The sequence below is a fragment of the Melospiza melodia genome, chromosome 25, assembly GCF_035770615.1.
Source record: "Melospiza melodia melodia isolate bMelMel2 chromosome 25, bMelMel2.pri, whole genome shotgun sequence".
NCBI classification, from domain to species: Eukaryota; Metazoa; Chordata; class Aves; order Passeriformes; family Passerellidae; genus Melospiza; species Melospiza melodia.
Window position 1 is genome coordinate 2,789,475 of NC_086218.1, and position 15,804 is coordinate 2,805,278.

Sequence of the window (15,804 nt, forward strand, 5' to 3'; positions counted from 1 at the left end):
GGACGGGACTGCTGGGGAATGCATCTCAAGTTGTTTTATCTTCAGCATCAATCTCATTACATGGTTATGACAATGGGAAGATGCCAGCAGCTCACATCCCTGGCAGCAGACAAAGAACTTCATGTTACAACTTAGTTGAAGTTTTTGACCAATCACACAAAGCAAAAGCATATTGACAGTACTTCTATCCAACCACTGTAAGCACATGTACCTTCAGTCAAACAATGCTCGCTTATTTTGAGTATAATACCTGCTTGTAAACATGAAAATACAATCCTCAGGGCTCTATTATTAAGCTTAGAACTTCTTAATATCTCACTAGATATACTTTTCTGTAGCTTAGGGAGGTATGCTAGCCAAGCGTTAATACACAGATCATTGTTCTATTTGTCATTACTTTTCTACTTCTTATAAAAACTTTCTCCTGACAAATTTAAGGCTACTGCTTAACTCTAATTGAACTTCTGCTCAATCTGAGGCCTGCCTTTTTTAGAATTCCAAAAATCCTCTGATTTTAAGAATTCCCACAGGCCCCAGCACCTGCTGCCCTGGCAGCACCAGCCGAGCCCGGTGCTGTGGAGCCCCGCCTGGCCTGGGCATTGCTGCTGCCGCCCTCTGGCAGCCGTGCCCTGGGGCGGCAGAGTGCGGCAAGGGCCTGGGCTGAGCCCTGCCTGGCCAGCAGCCCGTGTGGCCACAGCGCCGGCAGCGCCGCTGGCAGGGAGCTGTGCCGCTGGGGCCGTGACAGGCTCTGTGTTCACAGGCATGGCCGGGCGGCACCTGAGGGGGGAGCAGCAAGAGCTGCAGCTGATCTGCAGCGGTGAGTGAGTGAGGGCAGCGGGCTGACAACAGGGACTGCCAGGGGGAGGTGCAAGCCCTGCCCCGGCTGCGGAGGGCTCTGCTCCAGTGGGCAGAGCACACTGAGAATTCAGGACCATGTGGGTCATTTGTGGCCAGCAGCTTCGGATGTAGAAGCAAAGGGAGACGACCCATCCTTTGATCAGCATCGAACTCCGATTTATTGATCCACCATGCACATTTTATAACCGTGTTAATTAAGTTCATACATATTGCAAAACCTGAGCTCATCATTGGTTACCGATTACACATCAACCCCTCCTTTTGTTTTCAAAACCTGTGGTTTGTTATTGAGACCAAGACTTGTTTTCTCATCCTGTTATGAACGGTTCTCAAGGCCTCCATGTTTGTCACTTTTGCTTTCCCATACCAGCCAAGGACAGAATATTTACTTGTTATTAAAAAACAGCCTGAGAACTCTGCTGTTTACAGAAATGTGCCTGAGAACTTTGTTGTTTACAGAAACAGGCTTGAGAATTGCTGCTTACAGCTGCCTTTTGCTTTTCCACCAGCTGTACATGATTATGGCATGTCTGAACAAAACTCTATAAGCCATGTCTGAGCAAAATTCTCCAACAAATTCCCCCTTTTTTCTTTTATGCACAAGGAGGTTAGTCTGCTAGGGTTTTTCTATTATTCTACTGACCATATCTTGAATACAATTAAAAAATACAAGGCAAAATAAGTAAAAGCAGTATAAGCACACTTAGTACCTCTATAAGGTTCCCCAGCCACGGTCCGAGCAATGGCTTTTACCCCAAAGGGTTAAAACCACCCCCAGCTGAGCCATAATGTCCTGCCTTATCAGGCATTGCATGGTAGGTGGTAATTGGACTAAGAAAAGAAGGCTGTTAGTTGTTGTCATTCATGCAAACCCGGAGAGGAGGCGAACAGCTAGGGCTAATAATGCTGGAATCGACCCCAGAGTCCAACAAGCCTGAAAATTATCTTTTCTGATCTTGAAATTCCATTTCTACCCTTTTCTTGGGTTTCTCAGAAACGTTCAAAGTCAGTAAGGTAAGTCCTCCGGTGGATTCAAAACCATTTCCCCCCTCTCTTGTCCTTTTACAGTCTGTAATCCCTTAGTCATTTGGCTCACGTGGCACCAGCTGAGCAATTCTCAGTCCTTTGTTAATTTGGAGTGGTGGAAAAGGGGTATGCACTTAAACTTAAAGCACTTTAAATATTTAAACTTAACAGAACTCAGCATCACCCAAACTTAACAGAAATTAAACTCAACAGAACTTAACTTAGCAACCTAAGTTTAACAGACTTTAACTTCAACAAAACTTAACCTTAATAGAATTTAAACTTAATAGATTTTCAAATCAACAGAACTTACATGTAAAATCACTAAAGTTTAACTTTAACAGAACTTAACTGACTTTAAATTTTACAGAACTTAAAGCTAATATAATTTAAACTTAACAGAATCTAACTTTACTTAAACTTAACAGAAATTAAACTGAACAGCACTTAAACCTAACAGAACATAAACTTAACGAAACTTAACCTTAACAGTATTTAACATTTAACAGCACTTAATAGATAATTTAACTTAAACTACTTAGCAACGGATAAAACTTACTATAAAAATAAAATATAGCATTTGCTAAAACTTACTTACAGGCCTGATTCTAAAATACTAAGCTAAAACAACTTTCTTCACGTGTTTGCTGCAGCATTTTTATACTTGAATGCACTTAAACATAAGAAGTTTGTTCAAGGTATACCTGCGCAAAAATTCTTTTGAATTCAGTGCTTGCTTTTACATCTATCACATCCAAGCAAAGTTCAAAGAACATAAAAAGCACACTCACTACATCTCACCCATAGAATCGCTTCAACACATCTTTAACATTTTTAAATTTTTCAAAATACAATTTCAGAGTTTGATGTTCCACCGACCGAGCCATGTTAATGCAGGTGATTCTGACAGCATAACGAATGCTAAGCCAAATCGGCCGAAATTCGGCTCACGCATTCAGTATGCTGATTTCTGTTTCACAGTCTCTGCCAGGAAGGACAAAAGGTCTTTTTAACTTAGGCAAGGAACGTCTGGATAGTAATGCTCCTTGGTGTCGCTTGTTTATTATCACTGGTTTCTTAATTGCAGTAGGGATCTTTTCTTTTTGTTGACAAGAGTCACATTTATTACGGCTTTCAGGTCTAAAACTGAAGCTTTTTGCCGGCTGCGGGGCGGAGAGAGAAGTGCTAGCGCTGGAAAAGCGCTCCAGTCCCGCGCCGCTTGTGTCGGAGCGGGCGACATCCCCCGTGCTGGGCTCCTTGTTTCGCGAGACTCACCGGCAGTGTGCGCCGCACCCAGTGCTGCCCCCGGGGCGGCGCTGGTCACTCCCCCCACAGCGGCTCCACTCCCCCCGCGGCTGCTCCCTGTGGTGTCGGGTTGGAGACAGGAGAGGGTGCTGATGCTGCAGCGACGACTTCTGTTGGTGCCTGGTCACTGTGGTTCATACTCCTGGGGAAGTTTCCCGATTTCCATCTGCAAGTGCCCGTATTATGAGTGTCCAAACAGCATCTCTGGCACCAGAGTCCTGCAGCCTGGCATTCCCGGCGCCTGTGACCCATGCCTCCACATCAGTAACATTTCATGCGGTCTCCTCTATTTGCTGGTGCCAATGCAGCTGACGATTGAAGAGGTGCAAGAGCAGCTAACACCTGATTCTGAGAGGTCCCTGCTTGTTCTTGTAAGCCTAGCCCTAATTGTGCTACGCATTCATTTACAAGCCCTTGCCAATGAGCATTAAATAACAATTGCTGGGGCTGAGATAAGATCAATTTAGTTATCTCATGACAATCATTCTCCAGAAGGAGAAGATTGACATCAAAAATATAATCTAACATCTGTTTGGCTGACTCACTTTTCACTCCAAACTGGCTAACAGTAGACCTCAGTTGAGACAGCAATTTCGAATCAAGGTCTGTACTAGTAGCCTGCATGCTGCCTCCCTCCTGCGCAGTGAATACAACAGGACAAGCAAGCTGGGTAACTGTGGGATCTCAGCACGTCAGGACTGATGTGCAGAGTGACCGAGACCACCCTTGGGGGGCTCGGGAGTCCTGGAATGTTGCCAGAAGTGTCTGGTGGCTGGACTTTGATCCTACACGAGAGACGACACCTGTATGAGGATGGGAGGATTTCACTGGGGTGAATGGTGAAGGGATAAGTTAATTAGTGTGAAACACAGGGTTTAAGATTTCTGTACAGGGGGGTTTAAAGAAGTAAGATGGAGGAATTGGGGCGTGTCCTGTCCTTCTTCTTCTTCTTGGCCTCCATCTTCTGTGGTGATGTTGGCACTTTGGGATTGGTTATTACTAAAAGTGCACTGGTTAATAAGGGTAAAAGGTATTGGGGAAAAATGATAAATATTGTATACGTAACTTCGAGTATAAAGATAGGTGACCGCCCCGGGGGCTCTCAGTGTGCTCATGGCTGGCTGCTGTGCAGACCTCTGTGGGGCCAAGAGAAAATCTTTTATATAAACAATTAATAAACACCGAGACCGAGAAAAGATCTGAAGCCTCTTCTCGTCCTTTGAAGCGCGGGCTGTCCAAGGCCACCTTGGGCCTTTCCAGGTCACCTAAACAGCCGGGAAACCAACAGGTAACAGCGCTGATAAGCTCCCCCTCCCCCTTATTCATAGCGTCTTTGGCTAGTGCAGCCCAGGCCAACCTCAGTTCCCTTGCAATAGGCCCCGCTAGGTCGTTTCCCGCCCCAGGGATCGGCTGATTGATTTTCGGGAGCTGATCGGGGGGTCTCGGCCATGGCCGCTGTTGTTCAGGGGGTGCGGGAGCCTCAGAAGCGCTCTGTGTAGCCTGGCTTGCTGAGAGGGCGGCGAAGCAGGTAATAAAACTGTCCTCATTGCAGGGGCTAATGGTAATCCCCTGTCCGGATCGTATCCTTTATTACACCCATGAGCGGCGTTAGCCTGCTGGGCAGCCTCTTTCTGGGCCTGAAACTGCAGTAATTCATTGTGAACAACCCACCATAATTTACCTAACTTCTTGGCAGTTTTATCACCCTCTAAAGGAGCCTCCCATAATAAATCATTGAATTTACGCCATTCCGTTAACTTGTGAACCGTATGGGGGTTAAGGAAAACCCCCTTATCATAGCCATAAGATAAAAGCCCTGGTAAATCCTTCTGCAAATCTATCCCCTTAACCTGCCTTTTTTGTAAAAAGGCAGTAAATAAGTCATATATTGCTTGCCTTTCCATACCTAAAATCGTCAGCGCTGATTGCAGCCTCTTCAAGGTCCGTGCAGCACGTATCAGTCGGGCTCGCCGGTATGACACTCGAGGCATGACGCGTCTCAGCTTCTTTTTTATCCCTTTTTCTTTTGTTGTGTTTACTGCCGTCCCGGCTGCTCAGACCTGACCCATGTCTTCGCTCCTCCGTGGTGCATTGCCGTATCACGTCCGGGTGTCACCATTTGTAGAAGCGAAGGGAGACGACCCATCCTTTGATCAGCATCGAACTCCGATTTATTGATCCACCATGCACATTTTATAACCGTGTTAATTAAGTTCATACATATTGTAAAACCCGAGCTCATCATTGGTTACCGATTACACATCAACCCCTCCTTTTGTTTTCAATACCCGTGGTTTGTTATTGAGACCAAGACTTGTTTTCTCATCCTGTTATGAACGGTTCTCAAGGCCTCCATGTTTGTCACTTTTGCTTTCCTATACCAGCCAAGGACAGAATATTTACTTGTTATTAAAAAACAGCCTGAGAACTCTGCTGTTTACAGAAATGTGCCTGAGAACTTTGTTGTTTACAGAAACAGGCTTGAGAATTGCTGCTTACAGCTGCCTTTTACTTTTCTGTCAGCTGTATATGATTATGGCATGTCTGAACAAAACTCTATAAGCCATGTCTGAGCAAAATTCTCCAACATTCGGACTGATCCCCATGCTCCCTGCTCCCTCCTGGCCATGGCAAGAGCCAGCTGGGATGGCCCTTGCAGGGGGCTCTTCCTCGGCTCCCTGCAGCTCCAGCTTCTGACTGTGCCTCTCTTCCTGGGTTGACTATATGATGCTTTTATCCCCAATCGTCTCATTCTGTTTATGTTGAATAATAAGTTTTGTACCTTTAAGGACCTTTGTGCCCAGGACACCTCTTTTCCTCTCTCTCTCGCAGCCCAGGAAGACAAGATGAATGACATCAGCCTCGCTGTCGGAAGCCTGGCAATTCAAACACTGTGCATCCTCAGGTCAGGAGAGCGGGCTCCCATCTCCAGGTTCCAGTGGCTCCAAAATCACCTGCGCAGGGCATGGAAGACAGGGCCTCGTCTGTCCCGGCTCGGCTGCCTGCTCTGCCAGAGCTCTGTGGAAAGCTGAGCCCAGAAGCATTTTTCACTGGGGCCACCTGAGTCAGGTGGAATTTTCTTTTTCTTCAAGAATTTTCCTTTACTTCTTTTTTTTTCTTTTACCATGTAAATATAGACTATGTTAAAATACACAGACTCCCAGGATCTTTCTTTTGCACTCCAGGGTCCTCAGGACATAGGGGAGGAGGAGGAAAAGGGTGCTTGCACTCAGCCAGCTGCCCAGGTGTGCAGTGCTGCAGGGAAAATGGCCAGAAGCCCCTTGGCCTGTGGTGGTTCTGCTGAAGCCTTGGTGCTGCCGGCAGAGCGGCTGGGCAGGGGCCGGAGCTGCAGGGATCCCTGCCAGAGCGGTGCCTGGAGATGGCCACAAGCCCTGTGCCGGGCAGGAAGGGCCATCCGTGTCCTCCTGCCCGTGTGCTGCTGGCTGCCTTGCTGAGGGCTCCCAGGCGCCTCTGGATGGGGCTGCTCTGGAGCTGCTGTGGGGCTGCGGCGCTGCTGCCAGGCAGCTTGGCCAGGCTGGGGCAGAGCCTGAGGGGCTGGGGTGCTGGCAAGCCCTGAGCAATGGGCTGTCAAAGGCCACAAGCAGCCCCCGGCAGCTGCCTTGATCTTGACAGAGTTGACTTGCAAGACGGATCCTGGGCACTCTGAAACTAACAGCATCAGTGTTGTTGGAAACCCAAATGCAGGGAAATCTCAGACCTTTGGTCTTGTCAGCAAAGCTTAGAATTAAACACAGGATTTGATCTGAGACCTTGGAAAGGGCTCCCAAACTTAGGTGCTAGAAGCGAGAATGCACATTTCTAGTTTATAGCAGCGACACAGGGAGGAAAGTTTAAGTGGAGGAAAGTTTAGAGTTTTAGAGTTCAAGATCTAGGAAAAAATCAAAGTAGTTACAATAGTAAACAAGAAGTTTAGGATGCAGTGCTGTAGGTTTGTGTGTCATAGCATGATTGGCTAAGGAGGCTTACACTGTAGCAGGATGTGGGAACCCAGGAAATTCCTCGGGCTGCCCTGCAAGACTCGAGACCCTGTCAGAGGCCTCAGAGACCTTGGCACAGAGCCCAAGACCCCTGTGCCTTTGATTTAGCCCTTGGAAAAAACAATTACCAACCTTGTATGAAGAATGACAAGCCACAAAAGTTGAAGTAGAATGATAGTGAATTTATCCCTGAGTGGAAAAATAGATTTGGAGGGTTTTTAGAATGGGGCTTCAGGGGGCATGATGGAGGAATCTGGGCATGCCCAGCCTTTGTCCTTCTTCTTCTTGGCCTTCATCTTCGGCTGTGATGTTGGCACTTTTAGATTGGTTTAGAGTAGAAGCTCACTGTCTAATGTAGATGATAGGTATTGAAAAGTAATTGTAAATATTGTACAGGTAGTTTTTAGTACAAAAAGATAACACTGCCCCAGGGGAGGCAGAGTGCCTTAGACTGTCTTGCTGAGTGGACACCAGCAGGTCAGGAGAAAGGATTTTATGGTTAAGATAAAATAAACAACCTTGAGACCGAAAAATGAAGAGCTCTGACTCCTTCTTCGACCACCGGGCTGGGAATAGAGACTTTCTAATTTATCTCGGGGTCACTCTGACCAGATAGAGACCCCGAGAGCATGAGTCCATCAGACAAAATTTTGAAGATTGGGTCCAAAACATAAATATCCTTGTTGGTCGTGTCTTCTTGGCCAAGAAATCCTTCAAAGCTCTTGTAACAACAAGTCTTGTGGCCCTGTGAGCCATGCAGTGGAGATGTGAGCCCAACTCACCCTTCCTGCCTATGTAGAAGAGAAGAAAAAGCAATGGCATCATCTAAAAGATTCAGAGGTCCGCTATCTAGCTCATTCCAAACTCCTTCAAATCGTGAAAAGTGCGATTTAGCTACAAATAGATGACAAGGACTCTTAGTGCTGCCTCTTTGACTCCAGAGCGGCTGCTTTAGAATCTTTCACATAACCCTGTGTAGTTATATGCCAGAAATGTAACATTTGAAGAAACTTTCCCAACTGACTTGAATGAAGGCTTGTTTGAAGGGTATTTGAGGAGAAAGGCTCCCAGCAGAGGTCTGGGCTTTGGCCTAGCTGTGTCCCCTGCTGATTGTGAAGTGTGCCATCAGCTGCATGGCTATCTGGGCTAAAAATATCATCGAGTCACTTGGACTCGCTCTTTTTGGCCTATAAAAGCTGGACCCACTTTCGGGGCAAATTTGGAGACCTCATCTATGGGTGGATGAACCACCTAGGATTTTCCCAGTTGTCGCAGACGTTTTTTTGAAATATTTTTCTTTAGGATTTTTTCCCTTTTGAGGAGCTGAGGCCTCAGAAACAGAATGCAAACAATGGTTATCTGCTGCTGTGGAATACAACAGGTGGATCTGTTATTGGTCCCCTGTAGATGTTTGGATTTATTGACCAGTCACGGCAGAGCTGGCTCTCCCTCTCTGTCTGAGCCAGCTGCCTTTGTTATTCAGTATTTTCAATTCTTAGCTTAGCTAGCTTCTGAAGAAACCTTTCCTTCTATTTCTTTTTAGTATAGTTATAATGTAATATACATATCATAAAATAATAAATCAAGCCTTCTGAACCTGGAGTTAACATTCTCATCTCTCCCTTCACCTGAAAACCCCTGTGACCACTGTCACAGATGGTAACCCTTGAGTGAATGAGGAAGAAATTCATCAAATGGTGAGACCACCAGAGGAGCATTGCTACATTTGGGTAAACCCCCGGTATGTGGTATTGATGGTCACCTCACAAGTGACTACAGAAGTGGATTCTAGCCAGGAGATGAAGAACTGAGGATCCTGATTTGACAGAGTTCACAGCAAAGCTGACCACAAAAAGAACCTTTTTGAAAAGCCTCCGGGAAGATGTTCGGAAAGCCTAGAAGGACCAAGAACTTGGCCAGAGCATGCTGGACACTGTCACAAGCTACTGTTAGCTTTTCCCTTCCTGATGATGCTGCCATTCATTCACAGATTGTGGCTGCACATGTGGGGGACCTCTCCCACAGAGGCAGATGTTCATTTCTCCCCCTCAGAGGGGAAACTTATTCCCCTCTGGCAAAAATGGGATGAAGAGGATGGAATTCTCCTGTTGGAGAGGCATTTCTATGAGTTTTTTTGATGGGCAAAGTTCTTTGGGTTTTTCACGAATGCACTCTATGCCCTTGATATGTTTGTATGGGAATGCATGGAATCAATTTTCCAAGCCGTTTTGAACTTTGGATTCGGGTACCGCCGCATTTATCCAGTGTTCAGGGCACTCTTCCCGGTTTTGAAACAGAGCCAGCCTTTCCCTGGATTACCAACTGCAGGAGGCAAGCCCCATTTTCCCCAATTCCCATGGGAGAAGGTCCTTTGAGGGAAGCCGATCTGCCGCTTTCCAGCCCCCCTGGCTCACAGCAGGGGGGGGAAGTCTCACCTGTAGCTGAAGAAGTTTTTTTCCCCTGTGTTTTCGGAGCATGCTCAGACGGAGCCGCTTTTGCCCCCGCCCCTGTTGCTCTCAGAGAGGGTTTGAGTGGGCTGAGCCGCCCCTGGAAGCTCTGCAGGCACCACCCCGGCCGGCCTCTTGGACCCTGCCCCGCTCAGACCTGGGGGCGGCATCCGTGCCTGAGGTCCCATCTCTTGAGTTTGCGGGTCTGCCCCAACCCTCCCCGCAGGTGCGGGTGCTTCCCCATGCAGCCCCTCCTGCGGCCGTCACTCCAGTAAAGCCTGTGGGCGCGGCAGCCCCGCCTGCGCCTGCAAGCTCAGAAACACTGCTTTCCACTGCTTCCCACTGCTGCACCAGTGTTGCTGGGCAACAGCGATCCAGCGCTGCTTCCGTCTCTTCCCGCAGCTACACTGGTGTTTCTAGGCAACAGTGATCCAGCGCCGCTTCCGCTGCTTCATGCCACTGCACCGGTGTTGCTAGACAACAGCGATCAGGCGCAGCTTCCGCCACCTCCTGTGGCTAAAAGTGTGTTTCTAGGTGACGCACTCAGTGACAATGGCGGTCGCCGCCAGCGTGTGTCCGAGGCTGCGCTGCTTGGGGATACGCCAAGAGCCGATGCCGTGTGGGTCTCCGCAGCTCTGCTCGCGATGGCCCCGCCTTCACCCGCAGCATCAATGCCAGAGGTTGCAGTTGAGACCAGTGACCCGGTGCTGCCACCGCCACTCCCCCCCACGCCATCTGCTGTGACTGCACTCTCTCTGGCCTTGCTGTCCCGACTGGCCACCCCAAGAGTTCTGCCACCTTCAGGGACTCCATCCTCCGTGTCTGCGTCAGAGGCTGCCCTGGAACCGGTGGATTGTTCAAGCTCAGACCGTCCCGGGCCGTTTGCCCTTGCGACAGCGGCTTCAGCGGCCAGCCTCTCCTTCCGTGGAGGAGGCATGGCTCAACAGCTGAGTGCGGGTGCAGCCCGGCTGCCTTCTTTAAAGCTCAGTGTTCTTGGCAGGTTGGGGGTGTTTGGTCGGTTGTTTCCCCTTGGGGTGTGCAAATCTCCCTGCCATCCCTCACGCACCCCAGCCGCAAGGGGGAGGTGGGTCCTGAAAGTTCTGCCTTTGGTCCCCAGCCCAGATGGGGTGGGGGTGGTACTGGGAGGCAGATGGGAGGAACACCTGTTGCATTTGCATTGCAGAAGCAGAGGGAATGGCAGAAAGCCATCATCGCTTGTTTGCTGTGGGGAACAAACATTCCCAGACCCGAGATGGAGATTCTTGGGACAGCTTCTGTCCCCCCATTGCCGGTATGCATCGGTGATTTTGGGGGATGGAAGTGTTTGGTCACTTGTTCTGCCATTGCAGTGGCAGTGTGGTGCCAGGCTGTGACAACACACAGCCCACCAGGTGGGCCGGGCCTGGGCTGTTTGGTTTGGTTCCCTGGGCCAGGGCCTCTGCCTGGCCGGCTGTTGGGTTTGGGGGCTTTGCTTCCCCCGTCAGGACCTGGACCACTGTTCTGTGGTACAGGTCTGGGGTTCCTGATCCTTCCACGTGGGCCAGGTGTGGGATCTCAGCACCTCAGGACTGATGTGCAGAGTGACCGAGACCACCCTTGGGGGGCTCAGGAGTCCTGGAATGTTGCCAGAAGTGTCTGGTGGCTGGACTTTGATCCTACACGAGAGACGACACCTGTATGAGGATGGGAGGATTTCACTGGGGTGAATGGTGAAGGGATAAGTTAATTAGTGTGAAACACAGGGTTTAAGATTTCTGTACAGGGGGGTTTAAAGAAGTAAGATGGAGGAATTGGGGCGTGTCCTCTTCTTCTTCTTCTTCTTCTTCTTCTTCTTGGCCTCCATCTTCTGTGGTGATGTTGGCACTTTGGGATTGGTTATTACTAAAAGTGCACTGGTTAATACGGGTAAAAGGTATTGGGGAAAAATGATAAATATTGTATACGTAATTTCGAGTATAAAGATAGGTGACCGCCCCCTGGGGCTGTCAGTGTGCTCATGGCTGGCTTGCTGTGCAGACCTCTGTCGGGCCAAGAGAAAATCTTTTAGATAAACAATTAATAAACACCGAGACAAGATCTGCAGCCTCTTCTCGTCCTTTGGAGCGCGGGCTGTCCAAGGCCACCTTGGGCCTTTCCAGGTCACCTAAACAGCCAAGAAACTGACAGCCAGGGCCCCCTCAGGGCCTCTCAGGCTCCTCTCTGCTGCTGCTGCTTTTCCCGGTAAAAAAAAAAAAAAAAAAAAAAAGAGTTGAAAGAGCTAGTAGCAGCTAAAAAGCATTGAAGAGCCAAAAATTACAAGTAGTTCAATAAAGGGGTGTGGCCAAGGCATTCAAGAAATTTTCTCAAAATTGTTTTATAAATGTCAATGGTTTTTTGAAAATCATTGATTATTTTTCTTTAGCAATTTGTTATTTCAGGATTCTGCAAGCCTATTTCAGGACCAAAAGAGACTTTCAGAAATGTCAAAGTGGAATATCTTCAGTCCATGGACTTTCTGCTGAAACTCAGATGTTTGGAGTTGAAGCAATGAATTTCTTTGCATTGTTTTTGCATTTTCTTATATTGTAAGATTGTTTTAGTGATATGATAGAATTTTATGTTCTACAAGTCAAGAATTTCCCTGATCATTCCACATCAGCACTTGATTGAGGTTTTTCATTGGCAACAGATAACCCATCAAGTGTTTGTTCTTTCCTCTGCTGGGTACAGCATACAAAGTTACAAACACTTTTCTTTTTAATTTAACTAAAATAAAAAGGGTGATATGTCACAGACATCTTTTATGAAAAATCCCTTCCTTAGGATTTTTCCTCTTGAGAAGCTGAGAGGCCTCAGGAACAAAATGTAAACAATGGTTATCTGCTGCTGTGGAATGCGACAGGTGGATCTTTGATTAGCCCATGTTGGTTGTTTCTAATTAATGGCCAATCACAGTGAGCTGGCTCAGACAGAGAGTTCGAGCCACAAGCTTTGGTTATCATTCTTTGCTATTCTATTCTTAGCTAGCCTTCTGATGAAATCCTTTCTTCTATTCTTTTAGTATAGTTTTAATATAATATAAATAATAAAATAATAAATCAAGCCTTCTGAAATATGGAGTCAGATCCTTGTCTCTTCCCTCATCCTAAGACCCCTGTGAACACGGTCACGGTGACAGGCTGCCAGGGAGACAGCGTGACCGGAGCTCTGCCACCCCCCCATCCCGGGCACAGGCAAACCGGGGGCATTTCCGTGGCACTCCTGCCATGCTTCCCCTCCCCCCTGCCAACCCCCCCTTTGTGACTCTCTCAGCGTGGGGGCCTTGGTGGCACTGCAGCACCCTTCTCTGTGCCATCCCTGAGGTGGCACCTATGGAGGTGATGCCACTGCTCACACTGGGGACACACCAGTGACACTGAGGGGACACTGTGGGTCACCTCTCAAAGGGACTGTAGGGTCACAGTGGGCTCCCGGAGTCCCCATTATGTGACAGCTGGGGGGACTGGGATGCTGTGGTGACAATTTTGGGGGTGGGTGCTCATTTTGGGGTCTCCAGGGTGGGCTCCAAATCCCCTGTTGTCACCACAAAGTCACCTCTCCAGACCTTGCCTCAGTTTCCCTCTTGCTCTGCAGGGACCATGCAGAGCTGATGTTCTGGAATTGGGTTTATTTTGGGGGATTTTGGGTTGGGGGCTACTGGGATGGGCTGGTGGGACAGTGCGCCAGGGTATGGCCAGGCTGGTGGTCATCTGGGGTGGGGGCTGGCCAGGCTGGGGGGCTGCAGGGCCAGGGGCTGTTCAGACCAGTGTCCAGCTGGGATCCATTGTCCCATGTCCATCTGGACCAGGGTCCAACCTCTTCTGCCCCCATCCATCCCATACTCTCCGGCCAGGGCCACTCCTCACTGCAGAGTGGACAAGACCCTCAGTCAGTGTCAAGATGACCCCAAACCCCGTCCCAACAACCCCACCAGGCCACCCAAACTGAGCCCCAGTGCCACTGGTGTCCCCTGGAAGCCAGGCCAGCTCTGGAAATCCTGGAAAAGGGGATCCACAGTCCTGGGCTGGGGACTCATGGGCATCCAGGATAGCGAGCACTGAGTCCATGTGGCATGGGGGGGACAGTTAGGAACACAGCTGGGGACATGCCTGGGTGGATGGGGGTGGGGGGTGAAGGGGGTTTAGGGGTGGGGATCTCTGGGGCTTTTCCTCCCCATTGGATTCCTGTGCTGTGGAGACACTCAAAACAGCCTCTTCCACGACGTTCTGCTGTGGGCATTTGTCCTCCCTGGTCTCCATGCTCAGCTCCTTCCCTGGTGGAGGAAGGACAAGGAGAGGATGGGATTTGCCACCGTGCCACAGGGAAGGATAAGGAGATCCCCCCAGTGCGTCCCCAGCAGGACAGCTTTGGCAGTGGGATTGTCCTGCAGCCCGGGGCTGTGCTGGGCTGGGAGATGGAGCGGGAGAGAGAGGGAAAGGGGCGCTGACTTCCTCCTCACCTGCCTGGGGCTCCCGGGCCATCTTCCTCCTCATGGTGAGACAGAGTAAAGATCCATTCTGAATTAGGTGAAGTGTCTAAGAGAGGTGAAAATTCTGTGAGGCCAAAGCTGAAGGAAGAACTCGCATGCCCAGACAGCAAGGAGACAGAGTAAGAAAAACAGAAAAGACCACAAGGTCAATCTGCCCCCGACTTAGAAATTCCTTTGATAAAGAAGAACTGGTGCTAAATGTCACACGGAATGAATATGTATGAACTTATTGTGAAAGTGTATGCATATGCATTTGGAAGGGGGATAAAAGAAGACCCGAGGTCTTCAGAGGTACCCATGCCTTGTTGGGGGACTTGCGTCCGGCACATGTCGTAATAAAAGCATACCGGGCTTTACAACTTTTACGAAGTTGTGAGGTTTCTTCTTTTCTCCGCAAAACATTATGGCGAGCCAGATGGGAGTTCTCTGTCCCCGCAGGGGCAGGGGGGATAGACGGACCTCCAAGGCGTGCCCTAGGATTTTTTCCTGGTGGGGCTCCGCTCGTCTCAACTTGCCACCTGCGAGGACAGACAAGGACCTGCTGGCCTGCGGAGGAAGATACGGTATGTACTGAGGGGCCCCCGGGGGAGGGAAAGGAGAGCAAGGAAGTAAACCACCCAGAGATGTCTGGGTATAGCTGATGGAGCAGCTGTATTAGAGATGGGGTTCATCGTTCTGATAGAGCAGACCGCTAGTGGCTCTGGGGGTGAGCCGGGTGAACCCGTGTATGCGTGTTGGGGGTTCATAGTTCTGATAGAGCAGAACTGCTAGAGGCTCTAGGGGTGAGCCAGGTGAACCCGTGTATGTGTGTTGGAGGTTCATAGTTCTGATAGAGCAGAACTGTTGAGCCCGTGTGTGCTTTGTTTGTATGTGTGTGTGATGTCCGGACACTGTGTTGCTGTATGGTTAATGTGTGCGTTGTGTGGTCGGTGCACTGTGTTTCTAATCGTGCAAGTGTATAAGTGTATGGTGTATAAAAGAGAACAAATCTACAGTGCAGGGGGGGTCAGTACTACCCGTGTTTGAAGCAGTCGAGTGAGGCCTGAGGCACCGGCTGCAGCAGGCAGTAGGGGCAGGGACAGAAGTGCCCCGCAGAGAAGCGAGTGGAAGAATGTCAGTGATGGTATTTATCGTGTTTAAATGTAGTGATTTGTGTAGATCTGGTACATTTTAACCGTGAGTATGAGTATGAGCTCAGAGAGTTCCTTTGCCTTGGATGTTTGATTTTGATCTCTAGACTGTATGCTGTTATTTTGATTGTGTCCAAGAAAATTGATGTGAGTAAATGCTGAATTATGGTATGCTATGTTGTGTTGAGAAAAGCGAGCACTTTGAGAGATATGCCCTTTCCCAGTGGTTTTGTGTGGTGATTTTCTTCCGCTGCATTGTGGTAATTTGATTCTCAGATTGTATAGTAGTGTTTGTGGAGATTTTAAGATTTTGTTGCAACAAGAGTGGCATTTTACATAGGAGAACTATAGTACGGTGATTTACGCTTAATTATGATAGAGTTAAAGGAATTCCAAGAATTCCCCCCCTCACAGCAATTCAAGCCTTGGCTCTAGCGAATTTGAGATAAAGGGGGGGGTGCGGGTGCGAGTGTTTGTGTCTGTGGACATATCAGAGTTTCGGCTGTGACTAGCACAGCCTTTTTGCAAAGCAG

At 48.8% G+C, this 15,804-nt stretch overlaps 1 long non-coding RNA gene across 1 annotated transcript; it reads right to left on the reverse strand.

The window, feature by feature from the left end:
- Positions 1–13,797: 13,797 nt before the first annotated feature.
- LOC134429136 (uncharacterized) lies at positions 13,798–14,542 on the reverse strand. Its single transcript, XR_010030527.1, has 3 exons — positions 14,489–14,542; positions 14,112–14,187; positions 13,798–13,925 (listed from the first exon to the last, which is right to left on the reverse strand). It is a non-coding gene; the product is annotated as an uncharacterized LOC134429136 (long non-coding RNA).
- Between the last annotated feature and the right edge of the window lie 1,262 nt (positions 14,543–15,804).